The sequence below is a fragment of the Anas acuta genome, chromosome 14, assembly GCF_963932015.1.
Source record: "Anas acuta chromosome 14, bAnaAcu1.1, whole genome shotgun sequence".
NCBI classification, from domain to species: Eukaryota; Metazoa; Chordata; class Aves; order Anseriformes; family Anatidae; genus Anas; species Anas acuta.
Genome location: NC_088992.1, coordinates 16,759,496 through 16,780,710, shown reverse-complemented (window position 1 = coordinate 16,780,710; position 21,215 = coordinate 16,759,496). Strand labels below are relative to the sequence as shown.

General features: G+C 35.9%; 1 protein-coding gene across 9 annotated transcripts in view; it reads left to right on the top strand.

The window, feature by feature from the left end:
- TENM2 (teneurin transmembrane protein 2) overlaps window positions 1-21,215 on the top strand; it is a 1,136,432-nt gene that overhangs the window by 408,657 nt on the left and 706,560 nt on the right. For all 9 annotated transcript variants that reach the window (XM_068697798.1, XM_068697795.1, XM_068697797.1 and 6 more), the window contains exon 6: window positions 18,309-18,359. The gene's annotated coding sequence lies outside the window, so the exon portion shown is untranslated. The remainder of the gene's footprint in view (window positions 1-18,308; window positions 18,360-21,215) is intronic.

Below are 21,215 nucleotides of genomic sequence, written 5' to 3'. Positions count from 1 at the left end.
GGCATTGGTGGAGGAGTCTATTTTCCACCTATTCCAGTACTCATTGTTTGTTCCAGATTCGTTACAGTAATATTACTTTTTCCAGTGCTACATTGTGATAAATGCATGCGTATTTTCTTCAGCCCTGAATTTTGCCTTCAAGGAATTGATTCAGACTGGTATTTTTCCCAAATAAGCTATTATAAAAACTTCAGAGGGAGAAAATAATTTTAACTTTCCAAATGAATCAGCTGCTGTGATCATGAGCTGGAAATGCCAGGTGTGTCGCTTGTGCTTGCCATGGGCTTCCAGTGCCGTGTGCGGCAGGGAAGCACAAAGGGGCCTGACTTGAGGGCTGCAGGTGCTCCTGGGGGTTAATATGTTTCTGAAACATAACGTTTTGTATTTCTGGTGATTGAGGGCTGATATTTTAGCTTTTGAATATATTTTATATTGAATTTTAATTAATGAAAAAAAAATAGTTTTTTGATTCCTCTAAATGTTAATGAATTTTGTAAGACAAATGTCTGAAATGCTTCGAAAGCCTAAATAGTAGTCTCTAGTAACTTCTTACTATCTGAAATGGTTATTTAGCTGCTGAAAGTTGGGTGGACTGTCCACTGTTCTAAAGGCTTAGTGGAATTTAGTGACTAATTATTTACTAATTTTTCTAATAAGTGTTTGTACTTCAGTCAGTGAGAATGAAATCGAACAGAAACAGCAGTGTGAGGGAGCGCAGTGCAATGCCAGCTGTTGCCATACTGTACTACACATACGCATACTGTGTGTGCTGAATTTGCTGTCTATGAAGTTCCTGACATAAGTTAGATATCTCAGTTATTTTAATTCCTTCAGTTCATCTCTCAGTTCATTGGCCAGAAAAGTGAAGTAGAGCATCCAGTTTTACATGGTGGGAACAAGAATTTTAAGTAGCAAAATGCTGCACTAACTTCTGAGTTCTTACTATCACGTACACATACACACACATCATTTCAGAGGCATCCTCCTTTTTTTCTTTTTTTTTTTTTTCTTTTAAATCTCTGGACTCAACTCATTTTTAATGAAAATTATTACTAGAAGCACACTTGTGAATGTTCATAAAATACAAGATAGTGTTAAGAGCTAATCCAGTTAAATCTCCATTAGAGTCTGTAATTCTATCTATTTGTCATTCATGCAAAAAGATTTTACCGGCATATCTTTTCAAATGCCTCAGGTTTGTTTTGCACTCTTCCTTAGCTCATAGCCTCAGAATAAAGAAGGAAAAGTGCTGGTAATGTAGACTGAAATGAAATGTGTTTGTTTCTTTCAGCTTTTTTTCTATACTGCGTGGCTCACAAACTGCTGTGTACTTGGCACTAATTCCACATGAGAAAGTAGAGTTATATTGTGAAATGGCAGCAGTTACTGCAGCATGGTTTCGGGACAAACTCACAGCTGTCAGCTTTTGGATCAGCGAAGTGTGGAGTTAGTGCAGGGAAAATGTTTAGCCTCAAGGGGGAGAAAGCCAGCTGCCATGTCCATTAGCACCCTTTGTTGACCATCCAAGAACACCCGTGGCATCCAAGGCAGCTTTGTCCCAGCTCTTTGCTGGAGAAAATTATTGGAAGATGCCCAATATGCGGGCAGAGAATGGCATGTATAAAAATAAGGGAGAGAGATAAATGCATTTAGATATTGAGGTATAGGTAGTTTGATATTTTGGGGGTATCCTCAAGCAGAGATGTGAAGTTCACCTGTCCTTTCAAAATGAATGGTTTAATGAAACACAAGAGAAGAAAAGACCTTAAGCCCCTTTGTCTTTCATGGTGGGTACAGGAAAAACAGGCCCTTCAAAAGGATAATCAACGGAATGTGCTAATATCTGAGCCAGCACTTTCACAATCCTCAATTAATTTTGGGGCCGAGGATATTGGGTGCTCAATCTGAGCACTCCAGCTGCACTTGAATTATCTGAGAGTATAGATGCTTGGGATCTCCTAAAATGAGATCCCAGCTGTTTCTGGTTGATAAGTCTAAAATTAGTAATCACTTTTGACAATTTTTAATTTAAATTAAAAATTAAGTGCTTTCATTCATTATTTGTATTACATCATAGCACTCCGGAGCCTAGCCACAATTCAGGATCCTACATTATTCACTACATACAGACAAAGAATAAAAGATTGTTCTGACCCCAGAGATCTTGCAGGTTAGCTATAAAACCATGTATAGAAAAACAAAGGAAAAGGTACAAGGTTTAATTGAGATAGTATCCAACTTGTTGCTTTGTTTGTTAAAAAAAATATAAATATGGTGTAAGTTTAAGGGAAAATTGAAAAGACAACAAAGCAGCAGCTGTTTTGGACTACACATCAAAAGATTCAGTTCACATCTACTGAGTGTATGGTGCTGCAGTTGGTCTGGGAAGTTATTCTTGCATTCTCAGTGGATGGATGGCTTTGTGATAGTATTTCAACAAACTGCCATTCATTCTTGTTCTTCTAAAATTGTTAATTATTATTTTTTTTTTTCTATTCTTCTTGGGACCATAATCAACAGATCAAAAATTATTTCTGTATATAATTGCTGAATTTAATAATAACCTAAACTATAAGGCTAGACTGAGAAGTTACCATTGATGCCTCAGATGACTGTTACCCAAGTGCAGTTCCTGATTTTGAGATTTGGGAAGGAATTTGAAGTACTAATTAGAAAAAAAAGTACAGTTGTTGCTGAGACAAAAAAAAAAAAAATCACAAAAAAACTAGTGCATATGTATTTTATATCAATTTCCCCATTAAGCTTTAGAGTGTCTGAGTTTACATACGGTTGTGTTTTCCCATACTGGGAGGATGAATGAAAATAAAAGTGGGGAAATATCCAAGTACTTTGTTCCTGTTTTGTATTGTACGCACACTGCTTTTATTCCCTAATTCTTATTGCGTGACTGAAGTATTATATTTCCATCTGTTAAAAAATAATAATAATCCATTGTTTAAATAAACAATGTGGAAGCAGGAATTTGAGTCATACTAGAACAATGTACACACAAAGAAGAAAATCTGTTGTGGGTAGCTTGAGTGCAGTCATGTCAGGTCTCCCTAGCATAGATGGTGCATCCACAGTGCTTTAAATACATGGTGCATAAAAGATTATTTATGTATCTACTTCCAGCAAAAGGGAGGTAGTATTGACAGCACAAAGAATTTTGTGGAGTTGTTTACAGTATAATGGAGTAAAGGAATCATACAAAACCAAAGGATAGTAAGCTTGTGCACTCCCAATTTCTGTCAACATTTTTACTTTTTAATTCATTTTTATTATGGGATTGAGCCAATATCCAGAATCTGATCATCATATTTGGATGAGAGTAGGAAACAGATGTGAATTTTAGCATTCAGATATATCCTAGCTGTCTGACTGCCTGTCTGCTGGTTATTTTTTATAGTTTTAATCACTTCCTCAAGTACATGACATATTCTTGATCTGGGCCACCAACATTTTTCCATCTTGGCATTAAGTGATAAGGAATTATTCCTCTGTGTAGGTGCAGGTGCAATGAAGAATTATCCTGGCTGCTTATGGCTTTCTAATTCAAATGAGATAATCATAGGAGGTTGTATAAATCCACTAACAGCTGAGAATGCCCTCAAAAATATCCATGCAAAAATCTTAGAAGAAATGCTCTCACATGGACTCCGAAAGAGAAGTTTTTTAAATCTAGAAGTTTCTTGTAAAGCTCCATTATAATATTACTTTTACTTCAGACTTTCCTATCTTCTGCAGGACCCTCTAGCCCTGAAAACCTTTCTTATCCTCCTACACTCCATATTCAGCTTGCTCTTGATTACAGTTATTTTACCACTGTAAGAATTCAACTTCCAAAAATACATATGAAAGCTTTTATTTCTGTGCTATTCAGCAGAAAATAACCACAGCATGGAGGCCACTGAAAATTGTGGATCTCGCTTCCTGCCTACTTGTATTAAACAGTAAAGAACTAAGGCCACCCAACCATGTCTGTCCACCTGTATGTGCATCTCCTCTGGAGGCTTGGTAGTGAGCTTTCTATCTCCAGTAAACCCTTCCACATGATTTACAAAGGCTGTTCATTTCCGCAGTCCAAAACAATATTTTGTCTAATCACTTTGGCCAAACCAGACTGAATTTCTTTCATCATCACTTCCAGTGTAGTTCTTGTTTTGGTATTTAAAAAAAAAAAAAAAAAAAAAAAAAGCAGCATTTGCATTGCATTCCTTGCTGTCATTAGTGTGATTAGTGTGTTGGTCACAGTCATGTTTAAGTAATTGTCTTCTTAGTTTATCAAGCATTTATTAACTCTCAAGGGTGGTGAAACTTTATCCAATCTGAAAAGATTTCCAGGAACATTTACAGTTTAATTCAGTCAGTTCCCTAAGATTTCTGGAGAGGACACACTAATCCTTGTTGCTATCCGTTCCCAGTCAAGGGGACAATGCTAAGATAAACTATACTGTTGAAAGGGATGGTGTTGTAATTTGATCTTTTCTCTTCTTTTTTTTTTTTCTTTCTTTTTCCTAGTAAAATTTTGAAATTTTCAATTGAAATTTTGAATTTATCATTTTGAATTTTTCAGTCATCTTCAGAACATCTTAAAGACTTCCACCTTGTTCCAGAGCAGTGTTACCAGCATTTCCAGCAAGCTAATAAGCCTTATTCTGCTTCAGCAGCACTTCAGCAGCACTTTCCCAGCCATCACAGTCCTCTCGCAGCATATCCCTTGTTCTGTGTTTCACAAGTTAACATAGATGCCACCACAATGCAGAGGGTATGATAAATGAGGCTCTCTGCACTATGCTTTTCTCCAGGATTTTGCAAGTGATTTTGATGGAATTAGATATGTGAGTTTATGTCAGAAAGGTCGTGTAATTTGATTTCTAGATCTGGGCACAGAGACGAGTCTTCATCTAATTACTCCTCCATAAGCAGAATTACTTATTTTTATGAATGGTGTATTTCAGAAATCCATTCAGTCTGGGTTTAAAGATGTTAGGAAATGAGAATGTACAAATTCACTTGGTAGTTTCTTCCAATGATTAATTGATGTTAATGTAAGATGTCACTGGATTAGGAAAAGAACAAAAAAAGATTGACATGCCTGTAATAGGAAAGTTCTCAGCCTCAGAAATGATATAAATTTCATTGTATTTAATTTTCCTTTCATTTAGATGTTATTGGAAATTTACTGGTAAACATAATAGGAATTGGAATAGATTCTATTAGCTCAAGTATTTAAAGAATGATAAAGTCTGTTAACTGTTTTGCTTACTATCAAAATAACATTAGGACAAAGTGGCTGTGGGTTCTGTTTTTTGTTTTTATTTGTGTGTGGGTTTTTTGTTTGTTTTTGATCTCTTTAATAGGGAATGATAGAACTAAATGATGCATGCATTTTTTGTGTGTTTATATATTACATTCTTGTAGATAGGTTTTCAAGACAAAGATGCGCATATACACAAACACAAGATGTATATTTAAGCAACTGCAATTTCCACAAAGCAGAGTCCTCTGAGATTTCAAAATATAAGTGGTGGGGTGTTTCAAGTAGTTATTAGGCTTTGAGATAAATCTTTGCACAGGATAAATTTCAGTGCCCAGAGGTTTGGAACTCCAATGTACATCTAGGCGTGTTTAATAAATAAAAATTCTTTATTTTCATTCATAATTTGAGAAAAAATAACATTATAAGAACAGTTTATTACCTTAAATTTTATGAAACCTTCCTTACAGACTGTTAATTTTTCAATTTGAAAAAATATCATGTATTCCCTCAATTCATAACTTGTGAGGCCAAGCAATTTTGTTGATTTTCTTCATCTTCTCATCTTTTAATGATTTTCTTGCTGCTGTAGAGAAGATGGTAATATAATGGGCAAAACATTATGGGGAAAGCATATAAAATTTCAAATGGCGATAGAAAACCCCTGAGGAAAAATATTTCCATCACAAAGTGTTCTCTTTTCAAGGGATCTTTGAAGTCTGTCATAGGACTCCACATTCAAAAATCTTCCTCCTTTGTTTCTTTTTTAAATTAATCATTTGAACATTTTTGGGGGCTTCAAATGTTTACTGGGTGATTATTAAGACACTGAAGTACTGAAGAAGGCTCATGAGGCTACATATTCACCCTCATAGCCTTTTTATATTTTATTTTCACAAACTATCAATTGGAATTTTTAATTCAAACTATTCTCAAATGTTACAGCATTTTTACACAGTATATTATCAAAGTATCAAGTCCTTTGATAAGGGTAATTAAACATGCCAAGTTTGTTTCCACTGCCCGAAGTCTGCAATTGCTTAGTCTTTTCGTTATTTTACATGACTGACTTCAGCTCTCTCTATTTATTTACTGGAAAGCCAACGGCAGTGCTCTGTGGAGATATATTTGTCATTGGTGTTAATGATCGAGAATTATTTTGGAATATATAATAAATGAGTGGGCATTAGACAGTGCAATCACAGAGAAATAAATGTCAGTTTTACACTGATTGTATGAGAGTTGTCTGGGTAGAACAAGAGTTTTATAGGTGTCCTTTATTGGGGAAAGTGGAAGAAGAAATAATGGGAAAAAAAAAAAAGCATTCTTATTTCTCAAAAAAAAATAAAAAAGAGTTGTATGAAATAAGAAAAGTTTAAAATAATGAAATGTGGTGTAGACTTCACAGATTTTAATGCAGTTTTACTATAGCTTTTGCAAGGTTTTACAAACCCATACTTGCAATATAGTCTTAACCTGCATCTCCTAATAGAAGCTGAAAATGGCAGGCCAGGGAAATACATGCTTTTGCATGGTCTGCACTGCTGAATTTGGAAACCTCATGCAGTTGTTACCATGCTACAGAAAGCCTCTCATCTAGTGTGAGCAATGGGACAAAATCACGTTTCAAGTAATCTTCACCACTGGTAACAAGAGCATATCTCTATTTTGAAAAAAAATAATAAATAAAAAATCAGTCTTTGAATTAGAACTCAACTGGTAGCCAGTGGGATCATTGTCCGGGTTCCTCCAGTTGGCATAAAGTTATTTATTTATTTATTATATTTTCTAGACAAGAAATGGAAAGGAAACCTCTAATATTCTGTAACTGTCTTGGTTTCACAATATCATAGAATCATAGAATATCCTGAGTTGGAAGGGACCCTTAAGGATCATCAAGTCCAACTCTTGACACCGCACAGGTCTACCCAAAAGTTCAGACCATGTGACTAAGTGCACAGTCCAATCTCTTCTTAAATTCAGACAGGCTCGGTGCAGTGACCACTTCCCTGGGGAGCCTGTTCCAGTGTGCAACCACCCTCTCTGTGAAGAACCCCCTCCTTATGTCAAGCCTAAATTTCCCCTGCCTCAGCTAATATGATAGTATTAGGGGGAGACTTCCCCTTTCTACTTCGTGGCACATAGGCTGGCTGATCCTTTTTATTTTCTTTCTCTGTCTGTGAGTGATGGAATTTCCTACAGTTGTGCCCTTTATTTTGTTATTGGAATACATCCGAACAGAAATTTCAACTCACAGAGCAAGGTCCTCTTTATTTTAGATTTATGTAAAAATTAACAAATTACAAGTATTTTAATAAAGACAGTAGTGATAACTCAGGAATAAGGTTTAGACATAATGTCTGTGCCAAGGAGTACATTAACACTACTCAAAAATAAGAGCATACTACTCTGTATGAAATAGCATACTACTGACATGAGCTGATTATGATAATGTCTTGGTACAAATTTTTGAAAATCAGATACTATAAAAATATACCATTAACTTTATGTTAATAAAATATTTTGCTTGATGCCTTTTAAATTATTCATTTGAAGTAGTCTAAAAATATAAAAGAACTCTTATTATCATTCAATTTACATGATTACTTTAAGTTCACTTTTTTGGTTTAACATAAACAGAGTATAAAATTCCCATCAAGCTTTTGGATATTTAAAATGTATCATTTTTATGCAAAAATTGGAGCCTGTTAGGATGTTAAGGTTGTCATTAGTATAAATATAACTTCAATTTCTGATTTGAAACTATTTTACACATAGAAATTACTGCGTTTGCTGATTTGACTCATTATTTCTGCTTTGATTATTCATGTGCTCTTTTGAAAAACACAGTTTTAAAAAATAAAAGCTAAAATGCTTCATAAATTGACTTAAGGTATTATTATGAGCATTTCTTGTAAGTAACACAGGAATCAAGGTGGCCATGGAAAGAGACGCAGCTTGTCGCATAAGAGTTTTAATTTTTTAAGAATGCCTAGATTTATATCACCAGCGGCATCAATCCAAGCATGAGTAGGGCACCGCAGGCCTCCCCAAAGCAGTCAAAGTGAAGTGGGTACCTTCCTGAGCAGGGAGCATCCCTCAGCCCTCGCGGGAAGGCAGGCGGCTGCGGAGCCTTGTGCGCCCTGGGCCCCTGATCCTCCACTGCGGCTGCTGCCTGCTACAACAGGTTCATGCAACTTCCTGACATTCGCGATCGCTGTTGCTTGCATCTTTGTTTCCCAGAGGCTGTGGCATCTTCTAGGACACCAGATGATATTTTGTTCTTCCTTCACTTGTTTTGTTTTTCCTTCACTTGAGCTATGTCAGCTGAGCTCGCAACTATGGAAAATGTGGGATGGCTGCATAAGTAGACTCCTAGCACTTAACTAGGCTTTGTGTTGATGAAGGGAATTTTATTTGGGACTTCCTACACAGAGCTGTGTGCACAAAGGATTGTGAGACTGGGGAGATAAATCTTGGCAACTGGAATAAGGACATAAAATGAACAAGCCAGCTTTTCAGTCATTCGCAAGGGATACAGCCTGAAATAAGTCAGCCCTGGATCGCCATCAGCCAGCATATGCAGGGGATTCTCACAGCTGCTGTGCTCAAGCCTTGTTTATTGTAGGAGGTCACAGAAAATAGATGGTTTCATTTCTTATTTCTAAGAGTCATCTCCATTTCTGTGCTGTAGACTTAATCCACAGTAAAGCCACTCTGGCTGAGAAACACTAGACAATGTTATTTCCGTCTGATTATCACTTTTTCCCAAATGGTTGTTTAATCTCCACATCTAGGTTAATTTGAAATAGCAACTGAGAACACAGAGATTTCCAAGAAGGAAGGGAGGAAGTGTGTTTTACTGCTTTGCTAAAGAATGAGCTTGACAAAGGCATTTGGACATGGCATTTGCTATTAAAAGGTACTCATCATGGCTGATGCTGCTTGTGCACAAGTGCCATGTTGTCTTAAGCTCTCTTCCTGAAGTTACTGTGAAAACTAAAGAAATGAGCATGACAGGAGTTTTACAGTTGGTCATAGAGTCTAATTTTAGGAATTCAACTGATGTTCCCAAGATAGGCATCTTATGTCATTGGCTCTCGATATACTCAGGAACAGGAGAGGAAGATAATTCCTGAGGCAGCAATTCAGGGAAGTCTAAGTCAAGTCATCTCTGAACTAAGGCTCTTTCACCCTTTTTATTGCTTTACAGGGGCCCAAATTTTTAATGTATGTTTTTCTATTGGATATAAGACTAGGTAGTGGGAATGTTCCCCACTTTCCTTTTACCGATTTTTCTTATTTTCTTAGTGTTTTGACTGAGTTTTGCTAGTCAAAGGAAATTTCCTTTGTTGTCCTGAACATTCATTGCATTAAGATATGTAAAGCCCAAAGATTTCATGAACATAGATGCTGTAATGTAATAATCTCTGTCATTAAGTGTGTTGTTACCTTCAGGAGCTTGCAGAGTCCAGAACAAAGCAATTCAGTATTGCAGATTATCCTGTGTGTTTTTGGTGTAATTACATGATTGTGTATCTTTGGTTTAAGTTAGTAAATGGCTGCTGGCTTTGATGACAGCCCATACGTCAAAGGTGTAAGCCACCACAGCACAGCGTCATTTAGCACTGCATGCTTTAATGAAAAATTTTCTCCTCATTGTAAACTCAGAAACCCCAGTAAAGTAATTTTTTTTTTTCTAAGTAACATTAGGTGGGTATTCAGGTTAGGAACTGTCAGTCCAGTGCTTCATAGATGTGTGCTTTTTTCTTTTTTTTTTTTTTCTGAATTATGTAGCCCAAACTACAGAATATGAAAACAGTCTCTGTAGTCATTTTAGCAAGCAAGTGTATGCATTATAGGCAGATATGACTAAAGCATGTTATCTGGTGTCATTTTTGAAGGTCTAACATAAATATTGGAAATTTTAAAAGATTTGATAGAAGTATGGCAATTAGTCATTGTTTGCTAGTTCACGGTGTGGCATGAAAACACTTTTGGCTTTCTTGGAATCTGTAGCTTCATACAAATTTCAGATGTCAATGTGTTACATGGCAGGAAAGAAGAAGTATGTTTGGAACCTGAGAAGAAGTTACAGACAGAGAAAATACATCTTAAAACCTCTTCTAGGTAGTTATTTCTAGCAGAGGGGTTAACAACAAGTTTGTAGAAGACATGAGGCTCTGAAGTGGCAACGCTATTTGGGCACGTTTTCTTTCTTTTAGTCTAAGTAATCTTGTGGTGCATAGTATCAGGTTGTGTCCAACACACAGGTGATGTGACAAAATGGCCAGCAGTTCAGCATTGTAAACAAAGTATTCGTCTGAAATTGCATTTTGTTTATCCCTGTGAGAAGTATTGATGTAGGAAAAAAGAGCCTAAATGATTCAGTCTTCTATGTAGCCTGACCATTTTTTTTTGTGTATTGAAATTCAGTGCAGAGCTATTAGCTGCTTATGTAATTGCAGAAATCAGTTGAAATGTGACTGTGTTACTAGTAACCATAAAATTTTGTTTATTCCACTTAGAGATGATTGATTGATAAATATGTAAAAGACATTTGTTGAAAAAGCTGCAGAGACGTGCTGTGACCCACCAAAGTGCATTGATATAGCTCTCCTTTCTCACTAGTTAACATCCATCCTTTCAAAACGTACACTTCAGGAAGAGATAGGGAGTACCACTCTTTTGTCTCCTAAATATATCTCTACTCTTCATTTACAATGTGAGATTTGGGTGAAGGGTGTGACACAAAGCTCTGAGTTGAGCAGTGTCCATTGTGCAGCCACTGTGTTGACTCTTGCATGTTCATTATTCCCTGGGATACCAGGGGATTGCCCAATAGACAATTAAAAAAAATAAAATTAAAAAATATTCAGCAAAGGAATTTCCACATTCTGTGATTATATTGGATTGCACAGATTTCTTAGTTGAAAGTATGTAATATTGTATTTGGTATTTGTACACTTACTGCCCTGTCTCCTGCAATACAAAACTCTACTAGCTGGAGACAAAGCAGCACGTTATGCAGCTGAGGTGCTTTTACTTTGTGCATCAGTTTCTAGCTTTAGGTATTTTGTTTGTTTGCCTGTTTGTTTTAGTCTTAGTTTCTTTGTTATTTTATTCTCCTTTTCTCTTGGTCAGCTATCATAAGACTCATATGCTAAGCTGTGAAATATTCTGCTTTGTTTTGCAGTAGCATTTGTCTCTCTGGGAAGAATCTGAGTTTGTTTTACTGGCAACTATGAAATCACCACTGGGTCTGTCATGTGGTTAAGCTGCAGATGGTTTGCATGAGTTGCTTGTTTCAGCTGCATGAAATGTCCCTTTGGACTCGGCTGAGATTCTAAGGAATATATGCACTATCGGTCACATGAAAACAAGATCATGTTTTACTTCTCTGTGACATTAAGCCTCACTAGCTATAGGTTTAGTTGCACAGTACAGCTGCTTCTTCAGTTGAGGGAAGGAAGATGCACCAGTGGGATGCAGTAGTAAGCTATACCAAACCTTTCACAAACATCATACAGCCCAGTTTAGCCTTGGGAGATAAAACTGCTGATAGTCAGAGATGGAGGGGAAGAAAAATCCTCACATAGATGTTTACGTCAAGTAGCGTATCAAAAAGGAAACTTTTTTCCCTGAATGGATTACCAATACAAAAAGGTTTCGAATAAATAAATAAATACATAAAGCAGTTTTCTCTTCCACAATAATTTTTAAATGATATGTTTCCTTTTTCAGAAGAGAAGTGTGTATAAATACGGGCTTTGGCGGTCAAGCTACTTTTTCTCTACGATGTAATGTTTTTTGTATGAAGTCAGGCTTGATGTGAAAGCCACAGGCAATGCTGCAGCTTGTTGTTGATGGTTTGTCACTCTTCTAGTTTCCTTGGCACAAGTTATGTATATGCAAATAGAAATTCTTGTCATGCCGCTAGATATTTTAAATGTCAAAAAACTCCGGTTACCCTGTACAGGAGCAGGGGCTTAAAACACTTGTGTGTGCATCATGAAAGACATTACAGATCAGGCAAAATTATAGTAGTGTTTCACGTAGAATATACTAAATACATCAAGGAGGTGATGTTACTCTGTTTATGAATTTAAGGCTTATGAGAAGTGTTCAGTTATCAGATCTGAAGTTTTGCACCTAATTATTGTTAACCAAAGACACTGGAACGTTGAGGTTGGAGATAGCATAGTTTTTTCAAAAACTTTCTTCTCCTTTTACATACTGAAAGAAATGGACAGACTTTCAAATATTCTCATTAAGTGAGATATTGACCGTTTTCAAATGTCTGGACAGAAATGTCAGGAGGAAAACTCTTGAGCATTGAATCTCCATTGAACCCTCTTCTTAAACATTTCTTAAAAATCCCCAAATATACAGTTTTGTTACTCATATTCATTTTTCAGTTGGTTAATAGAATCTTAAATGAATATATTTTATTCTGTTCATAAAATGCTGAATAATATTTCAGATTCCAGAGAGTGACACAGTAATAGAACATTGGGATCCCACTGAAATGGGCTATTTGATTTGACATCACCTGCATGACTGGTCTGAACCGCAGAACAGGAGGCTAGACTGGTCAGCCTCTAGGCAAATGAGATAATGCAGAAACTGCAAACATATCTGAGGTGAACAGGGCTTTGTATGTCAATCTCAACTTGTAGATCAGATACAGAATTCTATTATGAATGTTACCATGAAAAAGAAGCAGATTTGGAGTGAAAATAGCAAACCAGTATTGTTAAAATATCTGGCTTTCCTGCCTTAAAAAAGTTTGCTTTCATCCTGTTGCGCAGTACTCAGATTGAAAGGTTGAGAGCCACATTTGCTCACAGGTTCTTAAGACCCAGCTTGTTTCAGTATCTGTATCTGAAGGCAAACCGGTCAGTTCTTAGACCTTTGTGGTGTTCCCTCGGAAGGATGTGAAACCTTAGGCTCTAACAAATTGCAAGATTTGAAAGCTGCATTTATTTTCCTCTTTCTCTACTTGAAAGACAAAGCTAGAAACAAAACCAGACCCTCTGCATTTTGTTGTGGAGTAAGAGTTCCTGACCTGAACTCCCCAGCCTGTGAAGGGGCACGGGGCAGGGGAAGTCGCCCTGAAGCGCTACACTCTGTCCTCCTGGGGAGTGCCTGTATGTAAAGGCATAGCTGCAGTACTGCCTTGCCAGGTGCTGTCCACCTGCTTTCCGCCTAAGTGACCTTGGGATTATAACACAGTCACACAGCAGTGGTCTGATGCTTAGAGTCTGAAACTGCTTGCCCATTGCAGCTTTATTTTATTTGTCTGGAAATTGCTTAGCTCTGAAATTTATAGCATGATTGTTGCTCTGCTCAGATCCTTCTCTGATCTATTGATCTGCGCTTTATTTTATACTGACGAAGTATTTCATACTCATTTACAAAAATAAAAATAAGCAAAAGTCATCACCATAATATTTTGATATAAATTGGACATTTACAAATTGCTCAAAGGCTGTGATGCCAGTAGGAAAAATCATGACCCAACCTCTAATCTTAGAAGCATTCATCTGAATGAAATATTTTGCAAACAAGCTTACAGTGTGGGCTTACAGTCTGATTTTGTTTTTTCCCCTGCATCGGCAGGATTGAAAAAGCAGCAATATGTGGTTAAGAGTTGTCTTGCACTGGGCTGGAGAATGCAGCTTTTTGATCCCATCCCACACTCTTCTAGATGTGAAATATGAGTGGCTGAAACTATCGCATATTAGCTGTGTTCTCCTGTGCTGCACCACCACTAAGCTCAGCGCAGGTAGATCTGTCCCAAGGAAGAGTCTTGCTCTGTACTCCCCTCTTCAGCACCAGACAGAAATTTAGAAAAAAAAAAAAAAAGATCATGTAGAAAGTAAAGCAGAAATTCATGTCTAAAATAGTTGTACTGTTAAATATAGCAGTAAGTCCAAAATCGGGTTCTAATTGATCAGAGAATCAATCAGTAACTGCTTGCTGCAGTCATGTAAAATGCAGACTGAAGCGGCAATGGCTAAAATTTGCTAATTTGAGCACTTCAGAAGTTTAGTAGAAACTTGAAATAGCCTTGGGAGCTATAGTTCCTGTCTCAGTTGATGCATGCCTATATTACTAATTGTAACGGCAGGTATATTTCTTCATATTTGCCACGACTAGACCCAGAAAAGTGCTCAACAGTGAGAGAATGATTTCCATTCTAACTCACACATATTATCCTTTTCTCATTTTAAGAAAATTTGGAAAGTGAAATTTCTCACTTGTTAAGAGACCATGCTGGTGGGACTTACAAAATCTGTGCTGATCATGATGGTAACATACTGTACAAAACACAGAAAAATGCCTTGCCAAAAGCTTCACTAGCAAAAGGGGATTTGCTTCATTTATGAAGTTTCAGACCTAAGACACTACTAATCTCCTCTTAAAGAAAAAGAAAAGAAAGGGAACAAGAAGAGAAGAGATCCTGTTTGAAATATAACTTGGATTTCTTCAAACAACATGGAAGGTTAAGATGGTAGGAGAAAAAAGAAGTTTTACAGGAACTGTTTACTTATTAACTAAGGCACATAGCCTGACTCGTGTACTCTGGAAATGGATCAGACGTGCTGGCAAAGGATCAAGGATCATATAGAAACTTAATATGATTTGCCATTTTAAAATGGGATTCTGTCTCATAACTGTTGAGAAGTACTCATTGATTGCTGCCATAAAGGAAAGGAATGGCCACTCCCCATGAAGCACAAATTAACAGTAATATGCAGAAAATATTGGAATTCGTGTTGGATGCCAACAAGTAAGAATAACAAAAAAGCATGACCGCATGAATAAGAACTTCTTATTGCTTTTTAAATAACACTTTCAGAGCAATTTGGAACTGAGCTAGTGTACTGACGAATGGTTGCTGGAAATGGAATGTTAAGGTTTTGTTCTGTTGTTTAAGCACATTCAAATTTTAAGAATAGAATATATATATGAAGAGGAGAATAATTCCAGAATTTATATACAGAAAAAGGGGGGAAAAAAAGGTAACTAGGGTGAAAGAAGAAAAAAGTCATGAATATTAAACTGAGAATGATCTTTTCTTTAGCGTTTACCATTTCTCCTAGGAACTTACCATTATTTCCAGCTGGTGTTTTTATTAAAGACTCTGCAGAATGCAAAACATTTAGAAAACTTGCAATGTATTTTCCCACTGTTTGTTCCTCCTAATTTAGTTGTTCAGTCATAAACATAAAAGGATGCATAAAATTTCCTCGTACTTTAGATATAGACAAAAATTAGTGATTGGAAAAAAAATTAATAGAATTTCTATCCTCCACTCTCATTTCTAGAGGATCAGTAAAATAAAAGGAAACAAAGGAGTCCAGTGGCTATTATAATTGGTAATAAAAAAAAAACACTTGTGACTCTCTGTGACTTCTTCAGTGACTGTTAATGTCAGGAACATTTTTCTTTTTCTCAGACCAGTATACCCACAATCAGCAGTTGATGTTTTTAGAAGGAAAGATTATACAGTTGGCAGATTAGGCAAAGTGAAATGTAGACATTCCTGATGTGGCTTGACAGATGCTGTTATAGCTTCAAAAGTCAAATTTAGGATGAGCTTCACAATGCAGATTTTGTTCTGGGGCATGCTCAGGGACCTCAGCTTGTCTGCATTCAGTAATTTTGGAAACTTTTTCCTCTGATATGTTTTCATGTCATGTTTTTGAATATAATTTCTCGTGAATGAAATAGATGGGAATCCCATATATGATGGATGTTATCCACCCTTTTGGATAATCCATTTTATCCTTCCCCCTTTGTGATCTTAGATTAAGTTCTAATTAGTTGTAATACTGTTGTGCCTGTAGTCCATTCTGTTGTCACTGGAAAAGATGCTTTACTTGGGTGTAAAATATTGTAGAAGTTATTTACATCACTTTGGAGTGGGCCCATTCCATGCTGGAAAAGGAAGGCATTTTATAAATAACAATAGGAAATTTAATTGTCATTTGAATATAATTTTAAATAAAAACATTTGAAATTACACTTTGTTACCTACAAATATTTCCTCAGCAATTAATGTTGCAGTTAAGCTGTATGCCACCAACCTTTTTCAGAGAAGATTCTCCTTGGCAATTAATGTTGAAGTTAAGCCGTATGTCACCATCCTTTTTTCAGAGATTCTCAATCTTCTAGAAAGAATATGTATTAATTTTTAAAGTCATATTTACAAGTAACCTACATAGGACCTGCTGATGTCTTGAATTTTCATAAAGCATCCCCTTATGAATTACAGATTCATAAGATGTCTTAGTAATTGTAGCCTGGGTATTTGAATGCATCATGGCTACTCCTGATGCAATGCATTCTCCATTATAAACAAGATTCTGCTTATAAGGCCTGTCTCCCAGGTCGCTGAATTCAAACATCAATGACTGCAGTAAACAAGATATTGTCTACATTTGAAAGATGTTCAGCTTGGAAACAAAATGGATGATACAAGCCTGCTTGCCTTGTTTGTTTGTTTTGTGCTTATTTTTTTAACTCTGACAAAATTTATTTTGGCTTATTCTTCACCCACTCCTAATGTACTTCAATATTTTATTTCCTAAAAATACTGACTTTCAGAAAATTCAGAGTTATTAGTGGAATGCGATAAGAAGAAACCTCTATTTGAATACATAACTGAATGTATATTGCTCAAACAGTAGCCCTAAGATGAGTGTAATAGCCAGAAATGACTGGTGCTGTTACAGTTCATAAAGTCTTGGTCATCTGATGAGAAAACCTTAACCGTGAGCTTAATACAAGTGGGATCTAATTTCACATTACTAGGTCCTTAAATGCAGTTTAAAGAAGCATTTGCTTCTTTAACTGTTTTATAACCTGTATCAGAAATGAACAACCACATTCTTACATGTTCAGTTTCTGCATAGTATTGCACTCTGTATATTTGAATGTGGTTTATATCCATAGTAAATGAACTGTTTGTCATTTATATTTCTTTTGAAGAGTTAAGTGCAATTTGAGACTCATTCTGAAATCAGGTGAGGAAGAAGGTTGCATTGTATGAACACAGTTACTTAGTTGCATATTGTCATCTGCTTGCATGCAAGTTAATTTGCAAAGTACTTTATTGACAATTGGGCTGCTTAAAACAGGTGTACATATGCTATGTGTATGTCATGAAAAAAAAGAAAGTATTAATTCCAGTTCTTAGAGCACTGAATATACAACTCTTCTGATTTGGATGGCCCAGTTTTTCACACACACAGACTCATCAGAAGCCTTAAGAAACCACTTAGATCATCTGTGAAATGTCACAAATGAATTTTCACATCATAAAAATGACCGGTCTAAATCAGAATCCCAGATGTTTATCTTTAAGAAAAGGACAGTTTCAAAATTTCAGGTTGTTAAAATATCAAGGGGTTTGAGGAGGTGAAGTTGATTGTCTTTCAGAGAGCCAGCAAAACTATTTACTGTCTCTATATTTCATTTCCAGACTCCCTTTCTTAAGGTGAAGTATCCTCTGTTAATAAAAAATACCATGCATCTAAAAAAAGAAGGAAATCTAGAAAAGAAGGAAGGTGGTCAAAAATCCAGCTATTATATAGTAGCTAGAGAGAAAGAATCGAATTCTGAGTTCCAGGATTTTTGTTAGATTTAATGTCTTCTTTATTTAAGTGCGTATACAATAAACAGTACATCAAATTTAATATATACATGTGATTGGTGATCTGATAAAAACTTTAGACCTTATGCCAATTGTTATACATTATTCTCCCTTTTATAATTATAGTGATATTCTCCATTGTGAGAGAAACACAATAGGAACTCTTATATTATTAAAAAAATATATATCAAATTTGTAGAACAATTATTCACTGTAGTTGCCTGTAATCTTCCAGAATCTTTTTTCTTTGTGTAGATACTTTCTTATAAATGCGTTAATAAAGAATAATTCTAAACAAAATAAGAAGAGAAAATTGGAAGCCTTCTCAATGCATTTTGTTCCCCACAGCAGGAATTACAAAATAATTTTGTTTATTTTTTCCAGTTCTTTGCTGTTGCCCAGCCAACACCTGAGGGATCACAAACGAACCTGGGAGTAAGTAATTAAAATTCAAAGCTTTAACATTCAGATACTTCTTATACTTTCTTTTGCTTCCAACTAGCAATTTTTTTTTTCCAGACAAGCTTTTAATTAACAGGTGAGTTTAATTGATATGTGAGGGTTTTTTTTTGTTTGTTTGTTTTTTTATGGAAAGGATATCAGTGAGAAGTAAGGGAGGAATTTTTCATTCTCACGTTTTGAGCTCATTTGTACATTGATGTTTCTGTTGAATCAATTTTCTTTAATGAATAAATAAAATGGAATTTCTAAATATTGGATAGAGCAGAGGAAGAGTTAACCAGAATGATGGCTAACTTTCCCAGTATCTTCTATCATAAAACTCCACCTCAATATTCCTGACAGATTAGTCTGCTGTGTTTGTTAAGAAGTAAGAATGATGGAAAATCTTAGACACTGTAAGCAATCTGTTGTATTTAACTAAGCTTTTTATGATTTGATTAGGTTGAAGCTAATTTCATCAAACTTTGCCATCTAAAATACAGGTGTCAAGTCAGAACTAGTCTTCTGGACTCATATTTCAATGAATAGAGTCACTAGAGTTGTAAAACCCACCATAAAGTGAGAAGAGTCACCTTCTGTAGGTGGCTAAGTGCCTGGCTTCCAAATGCCTTATCTTAGATAACATGAATTCCCTGGTGTTTAACATGAACCTTACACTCTGCAGTTTAGAACTGCAGCTTTGTTTGTTCATTGTTTTGCCTGCCAGGGGTATAGAATTGCAAGAGTGGCTTGAGTTCTTGGGGGCTTTTTAAATGGTTGATTTCTGAAAGCAGACCAACATACTGTGAGATCGGATAATGTGCTATTTGTTTTGAAGTCGGGTATTTTAATAGCATAAGACATGCTGAGCACTGGAGGTATTTTACGAGTTAAAGAAGCAACTAGCCAAAAAGTTTCTTGTGGTTAAGTCAGTAGTAGGACAGCACCCACATCTGTTCATGAAAAGATTTCTTTTTTGCACTGTCATTACTGCTCTAGCTGCATGCAAGTCTGATGGTGAGAGTTGGTGAGAAGATATTAGTTTTCCAAGATAATGAGTTCCATATTTTCATCTTGATGCTCCTCTTTTTGAGTATTTGTTGCCATATTTATTTCATTCAGTATACTTACATGTATAAGCAAATGATCTCTTCCTTGAGCAGGAGTGACCTAATTGGGCATTTAATATAAAATTGTCTTGTAACTGGATTGTGCAAGCTCCTACAAGAATATTTATAATTCTTGCATTCATATGAAGACAGTCCAGCTTTCCCTGATATCATTTGATCTGTCTTTGTGAAATACGATCTTTCAAGGAAAAAAAATGTGGAGATCATTGCTTTAAAAAAACTATTTGTTTTTCAACTAAACACATTTTTTCATAATAAATATGAAAATGATTCAAGCCTCCCAAAGCATTTTTAGAATTTCCCACCCTATGAGCATTATATAATTTCTCGTAACCAGAACTAAGGGCATGATAAAATATGATATTTATTGTTTTTATAAAGAAAAATCAAATAGTTTTCTGCTGCAGAAAATAACAGATACACATTTTAGGAAAAATGTCAAGTTATTTTTCTAAGGGCATAGGTGTCCACTACAATCTTATGCCCCCTTTCTGCACTGGCACTGGAAATTAATAGTCTTTCCCATGGGCTTTCTTCTGTGATGGAAACAGAAGACTGTTTTTCGCTTTGTGTGTTAATCAGTAGAGAGCAACGTTTCATACACAGCCCACTTAAGCTCTCCTGATAGCATATTATTCTGCTTGTATGGTACTGTTTGTGTAGATGGCACTTGGTGTATTTTTTTTCTTTGTTTTTGTTTGCTTGTTTTTTTTTAGTGTAGATTTGTATCTGTTGATTGGTTTGGGTTGGCAAAGGTGAAAATGATGTTAATATTCATTTAAGAGCTCTGAAACATGGCTTTAAGACTTTGTCTTTATGTCTTACTTGCTTTCTCTTCTTTGGTGTCAATTAAGTTTATTTTTTCTGTTGAACATGTGTAGCAGGTTGCTGATATTTTCTTTTGTTCTTTTTTTCTTTTTTAAACAAGAGTAAAGTGGGAGGAAAATGGCTGCACAATATAACGTGCTGATGCAATATAACTCCACTTCTCAACATATGATAACTTGCCTGCTTCAGGAGATTAAAAAAAAAAATAAAAAGAGCTCAATTAGTCCCTCATTTCCATTGTATCCCATAGTCCAAATGTATCCTCTTATCAAGTGGGCTTGCATTTATAACCCTGCAATCTGTCATGACAATGTTAGAAGAGAGGAAGGGGAAGATCTAGCTACAGAAGTATATTCTTTTCAATTGGTAGTGCCTGAAACAACTTCAACAAATTTTTAATTTGCTACATATATTTATTTTATTAGGATTAGGTATAAGCAATGACCTCTACAAGAATGCTGTAATGCATAATTAGTGTTATATTTGAGTACATAAACTTAAAAAATGTGAGGTTCAGATAGGAACTTGATAACTCCACTACCCAACTAATTACCAAAATGTTTGTCTCCATGCACTGGCCGGCTATGGATATGGAACATCTCTCTTTCTTCTTCTAAAACAGATGGTGATTTCAGCGTAGTGTAAGGTCACCAAATTCAAGCTGTTATGAACCAAAAACCAATTCCAAAGTTTTGCAGCTCTCACAGAGATGGCTTTGCCAAGCAACCCACTCTGTTATAATTTGGAGGAAAACGGTGTACTAGGCACACCAGTGGCAGAATGTCACCGAGCATCCGGGAGGCTGATCTAAGTCACTCTTTGGGACTGATCCAAGGATCAGAGAGTAAAGGCTTAAAGCCACCTTTAACTTCCCAGGAGTTGAATTGGGCAT